The sequence below is a fragment of the Macaca nemestrina genome, chromosome 18 (genome assembly GCF_043159975.1).
Source record: "Macaca nemestrina isolate mMacNem1 chromosome 18, mMacNem.hap1, whole genome shotgun sequence".
NCBI classification, from domain to species: Eukaryota; Metazoa; Chordata; class Mammalia; order Primates; family Cercopithecidae; genus Macaca; species Macaca nemestrina.
This window is the reverse complement of record NC_092142.1, coordinates 87,876,331-87,895,936: the sequence shown is the minus strand read 5'-3', so window position 1 is coordinate 87,895,936 and position 19,606 is coordinate 87,876,331. Positions and strand designations below refer to the sequence as shown.

At 58.2% G+C, this 19,606-nt stretch overlaps 1 protein-coding gene across 3 annotated transcripts in view; it reads left to right on the top strand.

Annotated features, from left to right (window-relative positions):
- Positions 1-19,606, top strand: part of LOC105488849 (CBFA2/RUNX1 partner transcriptional co-repressor 3) — a 100,428-nt gene that overhangs the window by 24,284 nt on the left and 56,538 nt on the right. The window contains exon 1 of one of the 3 annotated variants that reach the window (XM_011753320.2): positions 12,236-12,414. The exons of the other annotated variants lie outside the window; for them this stretch is intronic. The gene's annotated coding sequence lies outside the window, so the exon portion shown is untranslated. Of the gene's footprint in view, positions 1-12,235; positions 12,415-19,606 lie in introns of those variants that run through there. 3 annotated transcript variants of the gene reach the window in all.

Below are 19,606 nucleotides of genomic sequence, written 5' to 3'. Positions count from 1 at the left end.
TTGGATGGCTTCACCGGGAGCTGTGGGGACTATTTTGAGGACTCTGCCAGCCTCTGGCCATAGCGTTTCTAGGACAGGGCCCCGGGTGGACGTGGGGAGCCTGGCCGGCTCTCCCCACACTCACTCCTTCCTTCCCTCTTCCATCAACCCTCACCACTCACCACTGGCTGTCAGCCCCGCAGGGCCTGTGAGAAAGGGATGCAAAGGCAGAAATAAGAGTCCCTCAGCCTTTCCACCGGGAGCAGGTCTGGCTGAGTGTGACAAGCCCAGCCGAGGGACAGAGGCGATGGCTCCGCCCAGGCACAGCGCTCCTTGTTCCTCCTCCTCTGTCATTGCTGGGGACAGCGAGACTGGGGGCCGATCTATTGGGCAGATGGAGACCAGGTTGCGTTTTTTGTCGTGGGTGAGGATGGTCACTCATTAGATCATCTGCTCATTCAGCAGCAAACCCGATGACACCACTCGACACAGGCCCTGTGTGGGGTCCTGGACATTCCGTCCCCAGGGTGCCGGGGGCGGGGGCAGGAAGCCTCGGGCTGTGGCTCCAGGGGGTCCGCCAAATACTTGTTCAAGGAGAGCACAGAGACCTGTGAACAATTGTGAAGGGGCTATCCTGGGGGGACGGTAGGCGTCTGTCCCGGACTCAGGAAGGGCAGATCAGGGAATTCCTGCCTCCCAGCAGGAATGGCCACTCAGCGGGACCTGAGGCTGAGAGGAGTCTGTGGGCAGAAGGTTCCGGGCAGATGGGCGGCGTGTGCCTGTGAGGCCGGAGCTCAGAGAGGCGGTGGGGGTGAGCAGCAGCATCCCATGCGCGGGAGCTGAGACTCTCTCTCGGGCAGGGAGTGGCACAGCCGGATTTGTCTTGCTGAAAGCCGTCTCAGTGCCCCGCAGGAAAAGGATTGGAGGGAGGCAGCTCCCTCACCCCGTGGCCTGGCAGAGCCTCCCTGGGTGCCCTCGCTCCAGTGATGATAGACGGCTTTGTCAGTGCCGGGGATGCGTGCGGTTTGGAGACTGTCCACCCTGGGGCCTGGCCAGGTCTCTGGCTGATAAAAATGAGTTGCTCTGCCTTTGCACAGCAGCAGGCCTGTTCCCATCACTCAGGCTCTCAGCACTCAGGTGCCCAGAGCAGCTTCCGGCTTAGATCTCACAGCCTCCTGGGGCTGCTGGGGCTGGGGAGACCCAAACCCACCTCTGCCGAGGGTCTGTGCCAGAATGCTGCAGCCGCAAGTGACAGAAACCCAGCTCGAAGGCATCAGGGAGACCTGGGACTGTGCTGGCTGAAGCACCCAACTACAGGAAGGGCAGGGGCACCGGCTTCAGGCCCCACAGACCCAACCATTAGCACGCCCTCGGCCGCTCTGCCCACCCTCTCTTCCCAGCAGCCGTCCAGGCCACTCTGGGCTTGCCTCCCACGCAGACCAAAGAAGTTCTTCCTCTCCTGTTCCAGTTCAAAAACTCCCAGGGGAAGGATTGTGACTGGCCACGTGTGGTCACCTGCCCTCCTCCTGGACCAATGGCTGGGGCCGCGGCTGCCTGCGTGACTGTCCTCTGAGCTCTGAGCCCTGTGCCCACCCTGGGGCCATGGCAGCAGGTCTGACCCGAGCTGGGGCTGAGAAGCCACAGACCCAAGGGGAGGGAATGGCAACAAACCCAGCAGCCACGCCGATTTTGTACTGCAGGTGCAATTTTAAAACTGATTTTTTAATTGAAAAAAGCGAAGATAAAACAAAAATACTTATAGAAAAATTCAAACATATAGGTAACAGAAAAGAAGGTGAAAATAAAATAAAAGGAGGATAATGATACCTCTTGAAGAACTGTGTGATGAGGAAATGAGAACAAACAGTAACTCAACAAACAAAGGGAGGGATGGAGACCCGGAAGACAGGTGCTAACACTCCTGACCCTCTGTGCCGGTGCCGGTCCAGGCGAGGAGTGAACAGACCAATGTAGTTCCTGCCCTGGAGAACAGGGGAATGCAGAACAAGCGCAAACAGATCCAGAAAAAGAGACGGGAAGAGAGACGGGAGAGGAGGAGAGGGGGCCAGGCACGAGGAAGAGAAGCAGGGAAGCTGTGTGACTTCAACAGTGGCGGGGGCTATCATTCCTTTGTTTTCTTTTTATTTTTTTAGACAGAGTCTCGCTCTGTCACCCAGGCTGGAGTGCAGTAGTGCAATCTCGGCTCACTGCAACCTCTGCCTCCCAGGTTCAAGCGATTCTCCTGCCTCAGCCTCCAGAGTAGCTGGGATTACAGGCACGCGCCACCACGCCCGGCTAATTTTTGTATTTTAGTAGAGATGGGGTTTCGCCATGTTGGCCAGGCTGGCCTTGAACTCCTGACCTTAAGTGATCCGCCTGCCTCAGCCTCCCAAAGTGCTAGGATTACAGACGTGAGCCACCGTGCCTGGCACCTTTTGTTTTCTTCTTGTGGGATTTGCCTTCTCATGAACTTTGTTGAGCGTTATTTTGAGTGCTTGTACTGTTCTTCTCTCTAGCAATGTTTGTGTGCTGGGGCCACTGTCGTTTGTCCCCACACCCACTCCCAGCCCATCTTTTTTTTTTTTTTTTTTTTTTTTTGAGATGGAGTCTCGCTCTGTCACCCAGGCTGGAGTGCAGGTGGCTTGATCTCAGCTCACTGGAACCTCTGCCCCCTGGGTTCAAGCAATTCTCCTGCTTCAGCCTCCCGAATAGCTGGGACTACAGGCGCACACCATCACACCTGGCTAATTTTTGTATTTTGGTAGAGATAGGGTTTCGCCATGTTGGCCAGGCTGGTTTTGAACTGCTGACCTCCAGTGATCCGCCCGCCTCGGCCTCCCAAAGTGCTGGGATTACAGACGTGAGCCACCACGCCCGGCTCCCAGCCTGTCTCTCATCAGGGTGGCCTGTCTCTTTCAGGACATGGAAGTTGCTCGTGCCTACATGGCCAAACCTCTCCAGCTTCTTAAAATTTTGTCAGAGTTTCTCGGCTGCCTTAATTTTAAACTAGTATTATACAAATGCTCGTTTCTTTCTCTTAATCCTTTCACTGTTTTAGTTTTTCACATTTTATTCTTTAACCCAAGTGGAGTTTATTTTTCCAAGTAAAGTAAGGAGTATATAATGTATTTTTCCCACATGGGGCAGTTGTCCTGACCCCATTTACTGGGGAGTTCGTGTTTCTCCAGGGATTTTAAACACCACCTCAATCCCATCCAATTCCCTTTTACACACGTGCACCGGCTGGTTTTCCCACGGGACGCTTCCGATTTCCAGCTGTTTGTGCCTGGCCTGGTTCTCGTGTGAAGTTGAACAAAGACAAGAGAGAACTCTGAACTTGTCTTTGGGCCACATTGCAAATGCCTAGGACAGCCAGCACTTAGCCCCATTTTACAGGAAAAACTGAGGTTTGGCAAAGCGTCCGTAACTTACCTTCCATTGGATATGGAGAGTGAAGGAAAAAAGAAATGAGTAAGTAAATGAAGCCACTTTACAATTAGGAAAGCTCATTCTGCAAAAGCAGCGATGCCGATGTTAGCCAGGGGCGAGAGCCAAGAGGCACTCTCTGAGGCAAGGAACCTTCCTGGCCGGAGCCCGGACTCCCTCAGCTTTAGGGTTCTTCCCTGCCTCCCGGGAGGGTCTCCTTGACCTCGTGGGCAACGTAAAGCCGGGTTATCCGGTGCCCACACCACATGGCCAAGGCTGATGGCCAAGGCTGATGGCCAAGGCAGAATCTGCTTGGGCCAGTGTGGGTCCTTTTCCAGCTACCCCTGCACAGTCACCCTCTCCCAGTTCCCCAAGAAAGGCCAATATCTCCCTGCCTGGGGCCAGCCTGGTGCCCCCAGCTCCCCACTCGCCCTGAACGTGTCTCTGCTGCAACCTGCTGGTTTCTGGTCTTTGCATGAAACAGAACTGAGGGGGGACAGAACCGATTTGTCAGCTGACAGCTATTCAAAACGACTTTGACCACTCCCCACGTGGCTTGTGGCATCTGACTCTCAGAAGGAGGTCACAGCGAGATTGTTAGGACACAGCTCCCGTTCCGATCGAGTTATTTATGGGACTGAAGCTTCTCTGGCTTTCACATTAAACACCCACCACGGGAATGGAATTAATGTCAAACCCTGCCTTTCTCTGGCAGTATTATTCATGCACGAACACACAAACTGCTACCAAAAAGTGCCCCTCCCTCCTTTTAGGAACTGCCTTCCAACAAAAATTTACTTTCTATCTTTATTTTTATTTTCGAGACAGGGTCTCGCTCCATCACCCAGGCTGGAGTGCAGTAGCGTAATCACAGCTCCCTGCAGCCTCAACCTCTGGGGCTCGAGCAGTTCCCTGCCTCAGCCTCCTGAGTAGCTGGGACTACAGGTGCACGCACCGCCACACCTGGCTAACTTTTTAGTTATTTGTAGAGAGGAGGTCTCGCTATGTTGCCCAGGCTAGTCTTGAACTCCTGGGCTCAAGCAATCCTACTTCCTTGGCCTCCCAAAACACTGGGATTACAGGTGTGAGCCACCAAGCCCAGCCTACTTTGCATCCTTATTAGTTCTCAAAATGTATAATACATTCACATTCTTTGTATCGGTTATATACTACCAATAATTATCATGATAATCCAGCCCAGGAAATACATGTTAACGCAGGAAAATGCTTAAATCTTGACATTCCAATTATGTACATAGTTTTGTATGACAGGGGAATCAGAAGACTTTCAAACATGAAAATATATTAGGATAAAAGTCGGCTGGGTGGAATGGAGGGAGGCATTAAGGGAGAGAGCGGTGGTGTAGAGATTCAGACGCTGAAGAGGAGTCGATTTGTGTCTGTCTTTTAAACGGCTCATGAAATGTTATTGATACCCTCATTTTTGTCTGCTGAATTTTTTAAGTTAATAGATTTTATTTTTTAGCGTGGTTCTGGGTTTATAGGACAACTGGGCGGAAAGCACCCAGTTCTCATTACTCTTTCGGGCTCGTTCCCTGGGGGGCCCGGGGGAGGGTCTCTGCGTTGCACCTGGCACTGGTGTGATACCTTTGTTACAACCAATGAACCAACACTGACAAATCCACAGTTTACACTGGGCTTCTCTCTTGGTGTTACATTCTGTGTGTCTAGACAGCATATGACTTGTGTCTACCATTAGAGTGTCATACAGAACAGTGTCACTGCCCTAAAAATCCTCCGTGCAGTCTGGGCAACACAGCAAAACCCTGTCTCTACAAAAAAATAAATAAAATTAGCTTGGACTGAGACGGGAGGATCGCTTGAGCCTGGGAGGTCAAAGGATGCAGTGAGCTGTGATCACACTACTGCACTCCAGCCTGGGCGACAGAGTGAAACCCTGTCTAAAAACAAACAAATAAACAAACAAAAACTCAGCTGGACGCATTGGCTCATGTCTGTAATCCCAGCACTTCGGGAGGCTCAGGTGGGCGGATCATGAGGTCAGGAGTTCGAGACCAGCCTGGCCAACTCGGTGAAACCCCATCTCTACTAAAAATACAAAAATTAGCCAGGCGTGGTGGCGGGTGCCTGTAATCCCAGCTACTCAGGAGGCTGAGGCAGGAGAATCACTTGAACCCAGGAGGCAGAGGTTGCAGTGAGCCGAGATCGTGCCACTGCACTCCAGCCTGAGCGACAGAGCAACACTCCGTCTCAACAAACAAACAAACCCCTGTGCTTTCCCTACTCAACCTTCCCTATTCTATAGCCGCCTGAAAACCACGGATCTTTTTACTATTTCCATTATTTTACATTTTCCTGAATGCTGTTGAGTTGGAATCACACAGTACGTAGCCTTTTCGGACTGACTTCTTAGCAAAATTCATTTTTTTTTTCTTTTTGAGATGAAGTCTTGCTCTGTCGCCCAGGATGGAGTACAGTGGCGCAATCTCGGCTCACTGCCACTGCAACCTCTGCCTCCTGGGTTCAAGTGATTTTCTTTTTTTTTTTTTTTTTTTTTGAGACGGAGTCTCGCGCTGTCACCCAGGCTGGAGTGCAGTGGCCGGGTCTCAGCTCACTGCAAGCTCCGCCTCCCGTGTTCACGCCATTCTCCTGCCTCCGCCTCCCGAGTAGCTGGGACTACAGGCGTCCGCCACCTCGGCCGGCTAGTTTTTTGTATTTTTTTTAGTAGAGACGGGGTTTCACCGTGTTAACCAGGATGGTCTCGATCTCCTGACCTCGTGATCCGCCCGTCTCGGCCTCCCAAAGTGCTGGGATTACACGCTTGAGCCACCGCGCCCGGCCGGTTCAAGTGATTTTCTTGTCTCAGCCTCCCAAGTAGCTGGGATTACAGGTGCTGCCACCATGCCCAGCTAAGTTTTGTATTTTTAGTAGAGATGTGGTTTTGCCATGTTGGCCGGGCTGGTCTCGAACTCCTGACCTCAGGTGATTCACCCCTGAACTCCTGACCTCAGGTCATTCACCTCCCTTGGCCTCCCAAAGTGCTGGGATTACAGGTGTGAGCCACCACACCCGGTCATCAGTGTTCACTTTCCATAGCTTGACAGCTCACTACTTTTTGTCATGGATAATATTCTATTGTCTGCGTATGCCACAGTATTTTATCTCTTCACCTATTAAGGGCTGTCTCAGTGGCTTCTAAGTTTTGGCAAATACGAATGAAACTTCTATAAACACTGATATGCAGGATTTTGTGGGGACATAAGTTTTTAACTCATTTGGGTAAATACCAAGAAACGCGAATGCTGGGTCGCATGGTAAGAGTGTGTAGTTTCATAAGAAACGGTCAAACTGTCTTCCAAAGGGCTGTACCATTGTGCATTCCCGTCGGCAATGAATGACAGCTCCCGTTGCTCCACATCCTCATCCTCACCGGCATCTGGGGTTGTCGGTGTGTTGAGTTTTAGTTATTCTAACAGGCGAGTCGTGGCCTCTTGTGGCTTTGCTGACACACTCCTTAGTGGCAAGGCCGCTGGGCATCATTTCATATGCTTATTTGCCAGATCTTCTTCTCTGATGTCTATTCAGATCTTTTGCTCATTTTTAATTGGGCTGTTTGTTTTCTTATGGTTGGTTTTAAGAGTTCTTTGTATATTTTAGATAATGGTCGTTTATCAGATATGTGTTGCCCAAATATTTTCTCCCAGTGTCTGGCTTGTCTTTCCATTCTCTTCATAGTGTCTTTTGCTGAAGTATTAAATTTTAATGAAATCCAACTTACCAAATTTTTATTTTATACATCATACTTTTGGTGTTATATTTAAAAGCTCACTGTTTTAGGTAGGGAGCTGAGAGAAAATGCAGGTGTTTAAGAAAGTTTAGGCCGGGCGCGGTGGCTCACACCTGTAATCCCAGCACTTTGGGAGGCCGAGATGGGTGGATCACGAGGTCAGGAGATCGAGACCATCCAGGCCAACATGGTGAAACCCCGTCTCTACTAAAAATACAAAAAAAAAAAATTAGCCGGGCGTAGTGGCGGGCGCCTGTAGTCCCAGCTACTTGGGAGGCTGAGGCAGAAGAATGGCGAGAACTCAGGAGGCGGAGCTTGCAGTGAGCCGAGATCGCGCCACTGCACTCCAGCCTGGGCGACTGAGCGAGACTCTGTCTCAAAAAAAAAAAAAAAAAGAAAGTTTATTCAGACATTTTTGATGAACAACAGTGGCTATCAAATTGCTATGGTATCTAGAATCCATTAGCCACCCACTGATTTTAAAATATCTATACCTATAGCACATCAGACTTTCTATTCTTGGCAGCTATCTAAACTTTTGTTGCAGATTTTTAGTTATAACAGAAAATGTTTGAGAGAGTCTACAGTGCTCAGAACTATTTTCTGAAGGTCAGCAACGGTGATGGCCTGGCCTCCCCCGGACCATGCTGGCCTGGCAGGACCCCAGCTCTGCCAAAGAACAGCCTGTGACCTGCGATTACCCAAGCTTTCTGGGTCCCGGTGTTCTCCTCCAGCAAATAAGGCTGGTGGCAGGACCTACCTCCCAGGGCCACGGAGGGTACATGAGAGGGCCTAGCGCCTGCCCCTTGGCCAGGGCCCCTCAGACAGCAAGTCTTACCTGGTGTCAGAAGGGGCCATGACTGTGGGGAAGTGACATACCGCAGGGATGCCTGTGGCAAGTATTTATTTATTTATTTATTTTTATTTATTTATTTTTTTTGAGACGGAGTCTCGCTCTGTCGCCCAGGCTGGAGTGCAGTGGCCGGATCTCAGCTCACTGCAAGCTCCGCCTCCCGGGTTCAGGCCATTCTCCTGTCTCAGCCTCCTGAGTAGCTGGGACTACAGGCGCCCGCCACCTCGCCCGGCTAGTTTTTTGTATTTTTTAGTAGAGACGGGGTTTCACCGTGTTAGCCAGGATGGTCTCGATCTCCTGACCTAGTGATCCGCCCGTCTCGGCCTCCCAAAGTGCTGGGATTACAGGCTTGAGCCACCGCGCCCGGCCGCCTGTGGCAAGTATTTATAAACTGCGTCTTTATCCAAATCTTGAGCTGGGCACTGTTGAGCGGTTGAGAGGGACATCAGATGTGGGTGCTGCCCTTTGGGGAGGGGGATCAGGATGGCCAGAAGTGCAGTTGGCAGGACAGAAGGTTGGGGTTTTTTTCTGAGAGCAGCAGGGTGGGGCCTCAGAGGCGCACCCAGCACAGGTCAGCAAAGCTGGGGCTGCCCCGCTGTGCACCGCGGGCCCTAGAGCCAGGCATGGTCTTCCCGGAGTTTCCATGGGTGTGTGATTGGGGTACTAGATGGTGGTGGGGAGTCAACTTTACTCGGAAAGGCTGTCATGCCATGAGGAGGGGAAGCGGTTTCTTTTTTTTTTTTTTTGAGACGGAGTCTCACTCTGCCGCCCAGGCTGGAGTGCAGTGGCCGGATCTCAGCTCACTGCAAGCTCCGCCTTCTGGGTTTACGCCATTCTCCTGCTTCAGCCTCCTGAGTAGCTGGGACTACAGGTACCCGCCACGTCGCCCAGCTAGTTTTTTATTTCTTTTTTTAGTAGAGACGGGGTTTCACCGTGTTAGCCAGGATGGTCTCGATCTCCTGACCTTGTGATCCGCCCGTCTGGGCCTCCCAAAGTGCTGGGATTACAGGCTTGAGCCACCGCGCCCGGCCGAAGCGGTTTCTTTTAAGTGAAGTGAGCTCTTGCCTCTATAGACAGTGACAGACTGGGGCTCCGTGGGAGCACCCTCGAGTTCCCTCCTCCAGTGCTCTGCCTCCTCCCGAACCCTGAGTGTGGCCCTCTAAGGTCCTGTTGACCCGTGGTCTACCTCCCGCACAGGTGACGCTGGCCTGGTCGGACAGACTGCAGACATCTTTCACACAGGGCTGGGAGTCTCCTCCTTCAATGTCCCCTCGAAATGCCCAGGAGCTGTGACTTGGCCGCATCCAGGGCAAGAAACCAGTCCTGGGATAAGGCAGCAGGAGGTCCGTGTGGCTGAGAGGCTCAGCCTCTCCACCTGTAAAATGGGTGTTCCGGAAGCATCCGTGCAGCACAGGGGGAAATGCAGAGACGGTGCCAGCTCTGTGCCGGCTACTGCCAAGAGCATCTGACCACCCTGTGACCGCTGGGCTAGGCATCGGGCAGGCCCACTCACAGCACAGAAGGAAGCCCTCCTGCCTGCGACATCCCTCTCTTCTCTACCACGCCACCGCGGCTCTCCTGAGTGGGGAGCAGGGGCTGTGGTGGGGCGGGAGCAGCGCCTGGGTTGTGGTGTCTGATGGCTGCAGTGGTATCTTCGGTGCCTTCAGATCTGTCACTCCTCAAATGGTTGTGAGCACCCTGTAAGTCAGGGACACCTCAACTGGTCACTTAACACCCAAAGCCTGCAGTCCAGAGAACTGAGACCACAGACGTGCTGCTGGTGCTGGGTGAGGGTTTCCGGCCCAGGTCCAGGCCGGCTTCTGCTCCCAGGCCCTGTGGAAGCTAGAGCTGCCGTAGGCATTGTTGAGCTCCCAGCCCCACTGACTTCTGGGTGGTTCGCTGCTGAATTCTCCCACCTGCCCCCACTGCCACGTTTATGTTGCTTTGTAACATCTCTGAAACCTGGGGGCGTTTTAGGATTAGTATGGGCAGCATGTTTTCCTTTCTTTTTTTTTTTTTTTTGTTTTTTGAGACGGAGTCTTGCTCTGTTGCCCAGGCTGGACTGCAGTGGCCGGATCTCAGCTCACTGCAAGCTCCGCCTCCCGGGTTTACGCCATTCTCCTGCCTCAGCCTCCCGAGCAGCTGGGACTACAGGCGCCCGCCACCTCGCCCGGCTAGATTTTTGTATTTTTTAGTAGAGACGGGGTTTCACCGTGTTAGCCAGGATGGTCTCGATCTCCTGACCTCGTGATCCGCCCGTCTCGGCCTCCCAAAGTGCTGGGATTACAGGCTTGAGCCACCGCGCCCGGCCTTTCCTTTCTTAGTGGCACATAAAATAATGGTGCATCTTAAAATCCACTGTGCCTCAGAGTCCATGAAGCCGGGGAGCCAGGATGGATAAATTTCTAGCATAAAATCAGTAACCTCAGGCAACACACCCAATGCATGAGGACTTACACTGTTCTGTGGGGTGGGCTCAGGACCTCGCCGCCCTCCACAAGGGCTGGGCTGAGCCACATGGGCAAGCACCATGTTAGAGCACAGTCTGAAAAGCAGGAGAATGTAGGTGCCCGGTGTTTGTGTCACAATTTTCACGGAGTCTGGCGGGCTTTAGACAGCACTGCCCACAGTGAGGAGCTGGAGGAACTGGCTGGGCCGCACTGTGGTTAGTGACCCAGCTGACCAGACCACTACCCAAGGGCTGCAGGAGGCGGGGGTGCTGTCCTCCCCTTCACAGAGGCCCCGTTCTGGGTTTCTGTCTCCTTCCTCTGCCAGCTCAGGTGGGTAGAGCCAAGTCCACGAGAGGGACGAGGGGTGGGGGAAAAAGGCCCGCGGCACAAAGCTGGAACGGGCCATGTTTCGCACGTTGCTGTACTTTTATACTAGGGGACTGGGGACTTCGGACCTTCACATGCAAAATTTATGCGAAATGAGAGGCAAACCAAGGCTCTGCTGCTCTGAAGTTCTGGCTTCTTCTGTCTCCTAATGGTGACCTCTGGGCCCCACCCCCCGCTTGTATCTAAGAAATAAGAGCACGTGTGAGTTAGGGCAGGAAACAGGGAAAAGGCGCCAATTTTAGGAAAATGTACTAAGCAGGCAAATGCACCAGATACACGCCACAAAGTACTTTAGGGAAAAGCAAAGTGGTCGGGCGAGGGGGCCCGCCGGCAAAGTGCGGAGAGGCCAGGGCAGCGGCTCGGGCCGTTTCTGCAGGTGGACATGAAACGCACAATATGCAAACGAATGCAAAGCGTATGCAAATGACCTGGCCCCGGGGCCAGCGGGGGGCGAGGGCTTCACAGCGGACCCGCCCGGGAGGCTGAGCGGGGGGAGCGCGACCCCTGCCGGCCGCGCGCGGAGGTGGCCCCGGCCGGGACGGGCGCCGCGCGGGGGGCGAGCGCGGGGCGGGGGGCGAGCGCGGGGCGGGAGGCGGCGTCCGGAGGAGAGACTTTCCCCTCCAGCTCCCCCCTCAACCCTCACCCCCACCCCCACCGCTCCCCCCACCCACCCCCGTTCAGCCTCCCGCGCGGCCGCCAGAAGCCGCGGCTCTAAAGCTGCGAGACCCGCGGCCACCGACTGCTGCGAGGTGGGTGTGTGCGGCCTGCGGAGGGGGAGAGGGTGGGCGCAGGCGGGGGCCGCCCCCCAGAGCCGCGCCCCCTCCACGGCGCCCGCGCCCCGCAACCTCTCCGCGTGCCCCCGCCTGCGCCCCCCCCGCGCCGCCCCCCGCAGGAGGCCGCGCGCCCCTCGCCCCCCTCCCCGCGCCCCCTCCCCGCGCCCCCCTCCCCCTCCCCGCGCCCCCTCCCCCTCCCCGCGCCCCCACCCCCTCCCCGCGCCCGGTGCTCCGCACAGCCCTGGCCCCCACGGCCAGTTCTTAGGGCGCGCCCGGGTGGCGGAGGCGTTGGGGGCGGCTCTCGGCAGCGGGGAGCCCCTCTCCAGGCCGGCGCCCCGGGGCGGAGCTGAGCGCGATGGGCGCCGGGCGGGAGGCAGGTGGCGCAGCGGCGGCGGCGGGGGGCAGGAGGCGGAGGCGGAGCGCGCGGGGCGGGGGCCGCGGGGCCCCGTGAGACTCTCGGGCGAGCGCGCGGCGTTGGAGCCACAGGCGCGGCGGCTGGACCCGGCGCGGGCCGCGGAGGCCGGAGACCGCCCGGCGCGGGGTGCGCGCTTTGTTCCCGCGCGGGGTGGCCGGAGCCGAGTCCCCGGCATGGCCCAGGCGGCCGCCCCGCGCGCCCCAGCCCCGCCGCGCGCCTGAGCCCGGTGCGGCGCCAGAAGACGGCGCGCAGCCGCCCCCGAGTCGCGGAGGTGGGGACCGAGCTGGAAGGAGCAGCTACTCCCGGACCGGGTCACGAGTGTGCGCCGTCCGCCGCCCCCCGGAACCCCCGGACCCCCGACCGTAAGTGCCGCGTCCGCCCCGCGCGCCGCCGCCGCTCTCCCCCGACTCCGCCCGCGGCTGCCGTTCCCGGATCTGCGCCGCAGCCGAGTGGAGCGCACGGGCCGTTTTCAAAGTTGGTGCCCACGGCAGGGTGGAGCCAGCCCGCCCAGCGCCCACCCATCCGGGCTGAGCGCAGCCCCCTGTGAGCGGAGCCTGACCTGCGGGGGCTGCGGTGAAACTTCAGGGGGAAACGACGCGCCCGGGCGCTGGAAGTCCCGCGGGCTCCCCTGGGGCCGCCCGGTTTTCCTAACAAAGGCCCCGCGGCCCGCGTGACGGGGACTCGGGAGTGGGGAGGCCGAGGGCGGCCCTGGGAGAGGCCGAGGTGCCGGCGGCCGGGCTGGGAAGGAGGGTCCAGAGCTCCCTGCAGCCCCTCCCTCTCCCGCCCGGGTCCCCGGCGCTGCCCGGCGGGCTCAGGGTGGTCCGCGCTGGGGGGCCTGGACCCTGCCTGGCGCGCCGTCTCTGGGGTCCTGACGGCCGCAGGCCTCGGCACAGCCCGGTGGCAGCGATGGCGCGCACAGCCTTTGGGAAGCGTCCATCTGTGTTGGGCAGGCCCGGAGCCAGGCTGTGGGAACAGCGGGGAGGGAGGTGTGAGCCTCTGTGGAGGGACAGATGGCTGGAAACGCAGCCCTAGACGGCTGACTTCACTTACGTGGAGCAGAAGGCGGCCAGGCTGGTGGCGGCGACTCAGAGCCGCTGGGCTCCGAACACACTGCGGGGCTGGCGCACCCCGCCCCTGCTCCCGCCCTGTGTGTGCTGGGGCCGCGGCCGGGCTGTGCCCACCCCTTCACCCTGTGGGCTGAGGCCGGCTGACTTAGGCCCATTCCAGGGCCCAGGAAGAAAAACGTTTCCTTTGAAAAGAGCACGTCGCGTGCTCCCGTGGGTGGGGGCTGGTCGGTAGCTGTCAGGCTTGTGGCTCCGGCCAGGGTGCGGCTTCTGTGCGTCCGGCCCGGGTGTGCGTTTCCTCTCCTGGACCAGGAACAGGAGGTTCCCAGGGCAGCCACCTCGGAGGACGGGTCGGCCGGGGATAAGGGGCGGGGGCCAGTTATTCGGTGCGTGGCATTGCTCAAGTTGCTGCGAGGTTGGGGAAACTTCTTGAGACTGGGACTCCACTGTGTCCCCCAGACCTGAAGGGGTGAGGGCTGGGCCTGAGCGTGTCCGACCCTCACCTGCCCCTGGCATCGCTTTCCCGGCAGGGGAGGAGGCAGGAAGGCCCAGCCCACAGTTCCTGGGCACGCTCATCCGTGGAGGGCTGGCTCTGTGTGCCTCTGGGGTTGGGCTGCGTCCTTTGCCCCGGCTCCAGTCTGGGCGTTGGGAGTCAGAAACTTCCACGGGGGCCAGACAGGCGGATGCTGTGCACGCTGGAGCTGCGGGGAGGGTCCTGTTCAGTGTGCCGACAGCACCGTGCCTGGAAAAGCCATGCTGTTTGGGACTGTCCTGCTGGGCAAGTGGTCACTTCCACACTGGAAGGAAAACAGAAAGGAAGAAGCGCCCAGAGCAGGAGGAACAGATGTGGCCTCCACCCGAGATTGGGGCTCAGGGAGGGCAGAGAGTATGGCATGAGGATCAGTCTTCCGGCAGGCTCCATCTCTCCTGGGATGTGCTGGGATCCTCTAGCGACAGGGGAGAAGGGAAGTTCACATGAGTGGTTCGTGGTGCTGGGGCCACGCTGTCGCCACCTGGGAAGCCAGGGCCGGTGAGCGGGGAGGGCTTTCCCCAGACATCTCCTGTGCAGAACCCTCCGGGGCTGCACAGCCACACGCCAGCCGCCCGAGCCCCCCTGTGCTCTTCCCCTGCCGCCCTCTATCCGTGTAATTCAGTTACCACCTCCAGGAAATCTCTCTGGTTTGGCTCCACGTATTTTCATTTCTGCATGACTGGAAGAAATTAATTTTTCTCCCTACGTGAGGATCTGGAGACGCTGCGGGCAGGCCGGGTCACTAATCCCCAAGATCCCAGCCCTCAGGGCTGCACCAGGGAGGGCTGGGCCTCGCTGCTGCCACGTCTGGGGTGGTGGGGAGCGTGTGAGATGGGTGAGGCATTTTCCTGCTAGCTTCTGGAACCATCTTGGGGCTCTGTGCTCCTCCCCCTCCCCGGCTGCACCGTTCGCAGGTTGACTTTGGGGGTTTCTGATTCATCCTCAGCCTCCCACAGTGCCAGGGTGGAAGGATGGTGGTTGAATTACGTGGATCTGATTTCCTTCCCAGGCAGGGAGGGAGCAGGAACAACTTCAGCGTGCCCCAGTGCTGTGTGTGCCCCGCGGGTGTTCGGACCCAGCATGGAGGGAGCAGCAGGACCTTGTTAGTGGTGCCACAGGTGAAGGCATCGGCGTCTCCGTGGGGCTGCTCTCCCGGCCGGCACTTGCTGCACTGCCTGCCTGTGGCCCGTCTCTCCTCTCAGAGGGTCACGGAATGGTTCTTACAGCCTATGACAGCGCTGGGGATTACACGCACTGTTGTGTCCCTATAACACCCACGAGGGCTGTGTAGCGTTCCCCATCTCCAATGCCGGGAGAGGTACAGTCACTCCACAGGTCATGCAGGGAGCCAGTCTGATGGTGAACTGCATCGAATGTCTCCAGGCCCCTGTGTCTCCAGGCCCCTGTCCAGCCCCGCCCAGCCCCTGTCTAGCCCTGCCTGGGCGTTCCTTTGCCTGTGCCGTCGGTCCCCGTCCCCAGCCTGCCAGGCCACATTCTTAGAGCACCTGAGCACCCCCAAGGGGCTGGGGGATCTGGTGGCTGAGAGCTCGGTCATGACTCGGGGTTAGCACTGTAGGTGCAAAAGCCCTCCTGGACACAGGCCCTGGGGTCCATCTGGGGTCAGGGCACAGGTGGGAGAACTTGACCTCTGCCCTGCCTGGGTCACAGAGCCCCAGAGCCAACCTCATCTCAGCTGCTCTAGTCCTGCACCTCTGGCCAGCCTCACCTCTGCCTCCCACCTTGTGTGCAGAGGAGGGGGGTCGTTGTTGCTAAAGACCCTCCGGAAGCCACTGGAACGTTGCCTGGCTGTTAGCGCAGACAACATCCACTGTTCGTAGAAATCCACGTCCAGGCGACAGATGTCACCTCCCAGGCTGGCCCCAGGCCCCTGGGGACGGTAGGGACCCAAACTCTACAATTCGTCAATGCCAGACGGTGACTTTGCCACCACTTCACTTACAGGACAAAAAGTGCCCGTCCTCTGGTGCCCATTCCCTGGGCAGGTATTGATGGAACACCTTACTCCATACCAGGCGGGGGCAGAATCACATGCAGTGAGAGGCACCCAGGCCCTGCACTAGATCCTCACGGCAGCCCTGAAGGCACCGCTGCTGCCCCACTTTCCAGACCGGGAAGCCGAGGCCCACAGAGGTTCCCAGCTCGCAGCACAGGAGCCGGACACGGGTGGGCGCCACAGGGCTCTGCCTCTGACACATCCGGGGTGGTCAGGCGCCTGGAACTTCCCACTGAGTTCTGACGTGGGAAGGCCAGCGTGGGGACGGCAGGGAGGGGGCCGGGCCCCTGTAGAGTCCAGTGCACACAGTGGGCTGGGACCCGCTGCCTCGCAGGGACAGGAGGGGGTGGAAACACAGCTGCCGGGGTACTGGCTAGGGGGCTGCAGACCACTTGAGGGCAGCTCAGAGGGAGGCTCACGACAGCGTCACCATCCTCGGTGTCAGGGTCTGGGCCAGGTTGGGTGGACACCATGCTGTTCATCCACCTCGTGGCTCAGTCTCCCTGGGAATGCCTGTGTCAGTGAACCACACCCCAGATCACTTCCTGGGGGGTTTATTCTCCACCCCCTGACTTTCCTGGGCAGAGTGAGAAGGCCTGGTTCTGCTTCTGCAGTTCCCTGGGCCGGGACTGTCCTTTCAGCGGAGCCCAGGCTGTGCTGCAGGGAACAGCTCACCCCGCAGGCTTGGGAAGGGCCGCCTTAGCCAAGAGCAAATGCAGGCAAGGGCTTTGCTTGTCTGGAAAAAAATTCCTGGAGTGGAAACCGCCCTTGTAGCATCAGTGGAAAAGACTCAGGCGGAGACCTGGCACTTGGGCTGGAAACTGATGATGAGGACTGAGAGAAATTACCGCTTCCCAGTCCCCACTTCTGAGCTCGCAGCTGCCCCGAGGGTGGGAGCTGGGGTCTGAGCTCGCAGCTGCCCCGAGGGTGGGAGCTGGGGACTCCGGACCCGCTGAGATCGGGCTTTCCGCCTGTGCTGTGGCAGTGAGTTTCCTGCGGCAATAAAACAGAAGTTCAGACTTCTGCTTTTTGTAATTCGTGGGACCTCACTGAGAGCCAGATGTCACTGGGAAGGAAAACAAAGATGAATTTGGCCGTAATAAGGAAGATGTCTCCCGGAGCTGAGGCGCCAGCAGCCCAGCCGGCAGCTCACCCTACACTGTTCTCGGCCGCCTGCCTCTGCGTTTCCCACCCGCTCAGCCTCCCAGGGCCAGTTCTGCCCCGTGTCGGGTCTGGGCAGCACAGAGCCTCCTCGGCTGCCCCTGAGGCTGGGGTCATGGTGGATGTGGCAGGAGGAGGTTTGGGGAGGAAGTCCGGGCACCGACGCGGTCTTTTGTTTACTTGGCAGAGAAAAGTCCACACCGGTGAGGCAGCAGGTGGGACCTGCTGGTGACCAGGATGGGAGATGCCCGGGAGACGCCCAGGAAACGCCCGGGGCAGTCAGGAGGGCTCCTGCGCACCCTGTTGGCCCCAGGCCACAGATGGAACTCACGAGGAAGTCCCCACCCAGTGTACCCAACCTCCTTGAGTACCCAGGAAAGCCAGGGTGCAGTCAAGCCAGCAAGGGAAGCCAGCACCCGTTGCAGTGAGGCCCTCTTACAGGTGGGGAGGGGCTCCCCACCAGGGCCAGGGGTGACTGCATCCCCCTGCCCTGTTCTCAGAGGCAGCGGGGAGGGGGTGGGCAGCCGCTCAGCTTCTTGGAGCCCCCATCTGGATTCGACTCCCGTCCCGGCAGCTGCGTGACCTACAGCAGATATTCCCGTCTGTCCCTCGGGTTTCAGACGCAACATGCGGTCACAAAGGCCGTGATGAGCTGGGAAAGGCCTGTATGTGTCTGGGCTGGGACTGTCAGCCTCGTCCCCTTTCTGGGGGGACACCCAGTGGTGTCCTGCGACTCAGTGGTGGATGAGGCATGAAGGCAGCTCTGCACCCAGGCCCCCTTCTCTGCAGGCCCCCAAACAGAAGCTCACTTTCTGCACCTTTGCACAATGGGGTGGTCCAGGGAGACCACCTCAATGGTCAGACCCCTGCACAGACCACAGACCCCAGGCCCTGTGCCTGCTCCACCCACGCAGGGACAGCCTGCAAGGTTGGGGCCAAGCCCTGGGGCCCTGCCTGCACCATGCCACCTGCAGACCGTTTACAGAGGGGAAACTGAGGGTGGGATGAGTTGCACCCTCTAGTTACTCCCTGTCAGAGGCAGAATTCCCACTTGGGAGCTGAGGCCACCTGACTTGGGCCATCCTGAGCCTAGGTATTTCTGCCTAGGGCATTCTCAGGCCCTTCCCCTTGCCTTGGCCACCACCCTGGGGCTCCGCAGCCTAATCCAGCCCAGCCTGTACTCAGAGCACAGTGGACCTGGGGCCCTTCCACGCGGCGTCTCCTGCGCCAGAGACATCAGAACCCAGGACTGCCCCTGACCGGGGGCAGCGTTGGGTCTCTGGGCCATGGCTGTGCCTGAGTGGACAGAACAGGGGCCTTGGGTGCTGGACTCCACGTATCCCTGTGCCTGATGGCGGCTTGCAGCTCCGCCACGTGGCCTTCAGTTCCCTTAAAGAATGTGTCCTTCTGAACTTCGGGGTGGAAGAGGGCAGGGCACAGCCCTTCATGCCTCTTTCGCGGCGTCTCTGCCTCCCCTACCAGGCCCTGCCAACAGCAAGAACAGGCAGCAAGGCCAGACTTATCTCCACTCCTCTGGGCCTCCGTGTCCTCACCTGTCCCTTGGGAGGGTTGGTCAGCACTGCAGTACCGTGCACTGCGCACAGGGAAGACGGAGCCTCGCCTGCCGCTCCCCGATGGTGCAGCCCAGGCGTGTGGCTGAGACCCTCTCTGTGTGGCCCTGCTGGCTGCCGTGTCCCCACTGTGCCTCTGCGGCCGAGCTGCTCCGTCAGGGTCCAGCACTGTTCATGCCCAGAAGCCCAGACCATCCAACAGGGGACCTGGGAGCAGAGTGTTCGGGAACATGCACGGAGCCTCCCCTTTGGGCCCAAGTCAGCTTCTCCTGTGACCTGAGCAGCCACCGTGTGGCAGCCTTTGTCACCCGTGCCTGTGTGTGCCTGGGGCAGCCTCTCCCCAGGGAGCTTCAGCGTGCCAGGGAAGGGGCGTGGATCATTTCAGACTGTCTCGTGGCCACGTTGAAAAAGGGAAGAAGAGACTGGGCAAAATTAATGCTTATAATATATAATCTTACTTAACTCAGTGTGTCCAAAACTCATTATTTTCGACATGCACTGATTTTTTAAGTGACTGAGGTATTTTACTTAAGCTCTCGCAGGGGCAGTGTGCACCTTGAACTCACTGGGGTCTCGCCTCCGCCCTCCTCATGCCGGTTCTGTGCTTGCGGCCGTTGCACTGCACAGAGCAGAGGGACGGATTTCACCAAGTGACACACGCATGGCATGAAGTGGCCACTATGGCTGTGGGGATGCAGGCGTGTGGCACTGTGAGGCGTGCGGAGGCGTGTGAGGTGTGTAGAGGTATGTGAAGTGTGCAGAAGCATGCAGACGTGGCACTGTGAGGCGTGCAGTCTGGGGCCCTGCCCTGGGGGAGCACAAAGCAGCCCCCAGGAGTTGACCAGTGAGGCAAATGGGAGGTGCACCAGGCAGGGCCGGGGCCACAGGGCAAAGCCTGTCTGGAGAGAAGGCTGGTGGCTTGCACACTGAGGGCCTGACCTGTCTCTGGGCATGCAGGCTTCCAGCAGAAGTGACGTCTCCAGGTCCTGGCTCCGTGCCATCACCTCCCTCAAGCTCCCAGGACCTGGCCCAAGAGGCCATTTTCTTTTCTTTCTTTCTTTTTTTCCCCCAGACAGAGTCTCACTCTGCCACTCAGGCTGGAGTGCAATGGTGTAATCTCGGCTCACAGCAACCTCCATCTCCCAGCTTCAAGTGATTCTCCTGCCTCAGCCTCCCGAGTAGCTGGGATGACAGCCACACGTGTGCACCCGG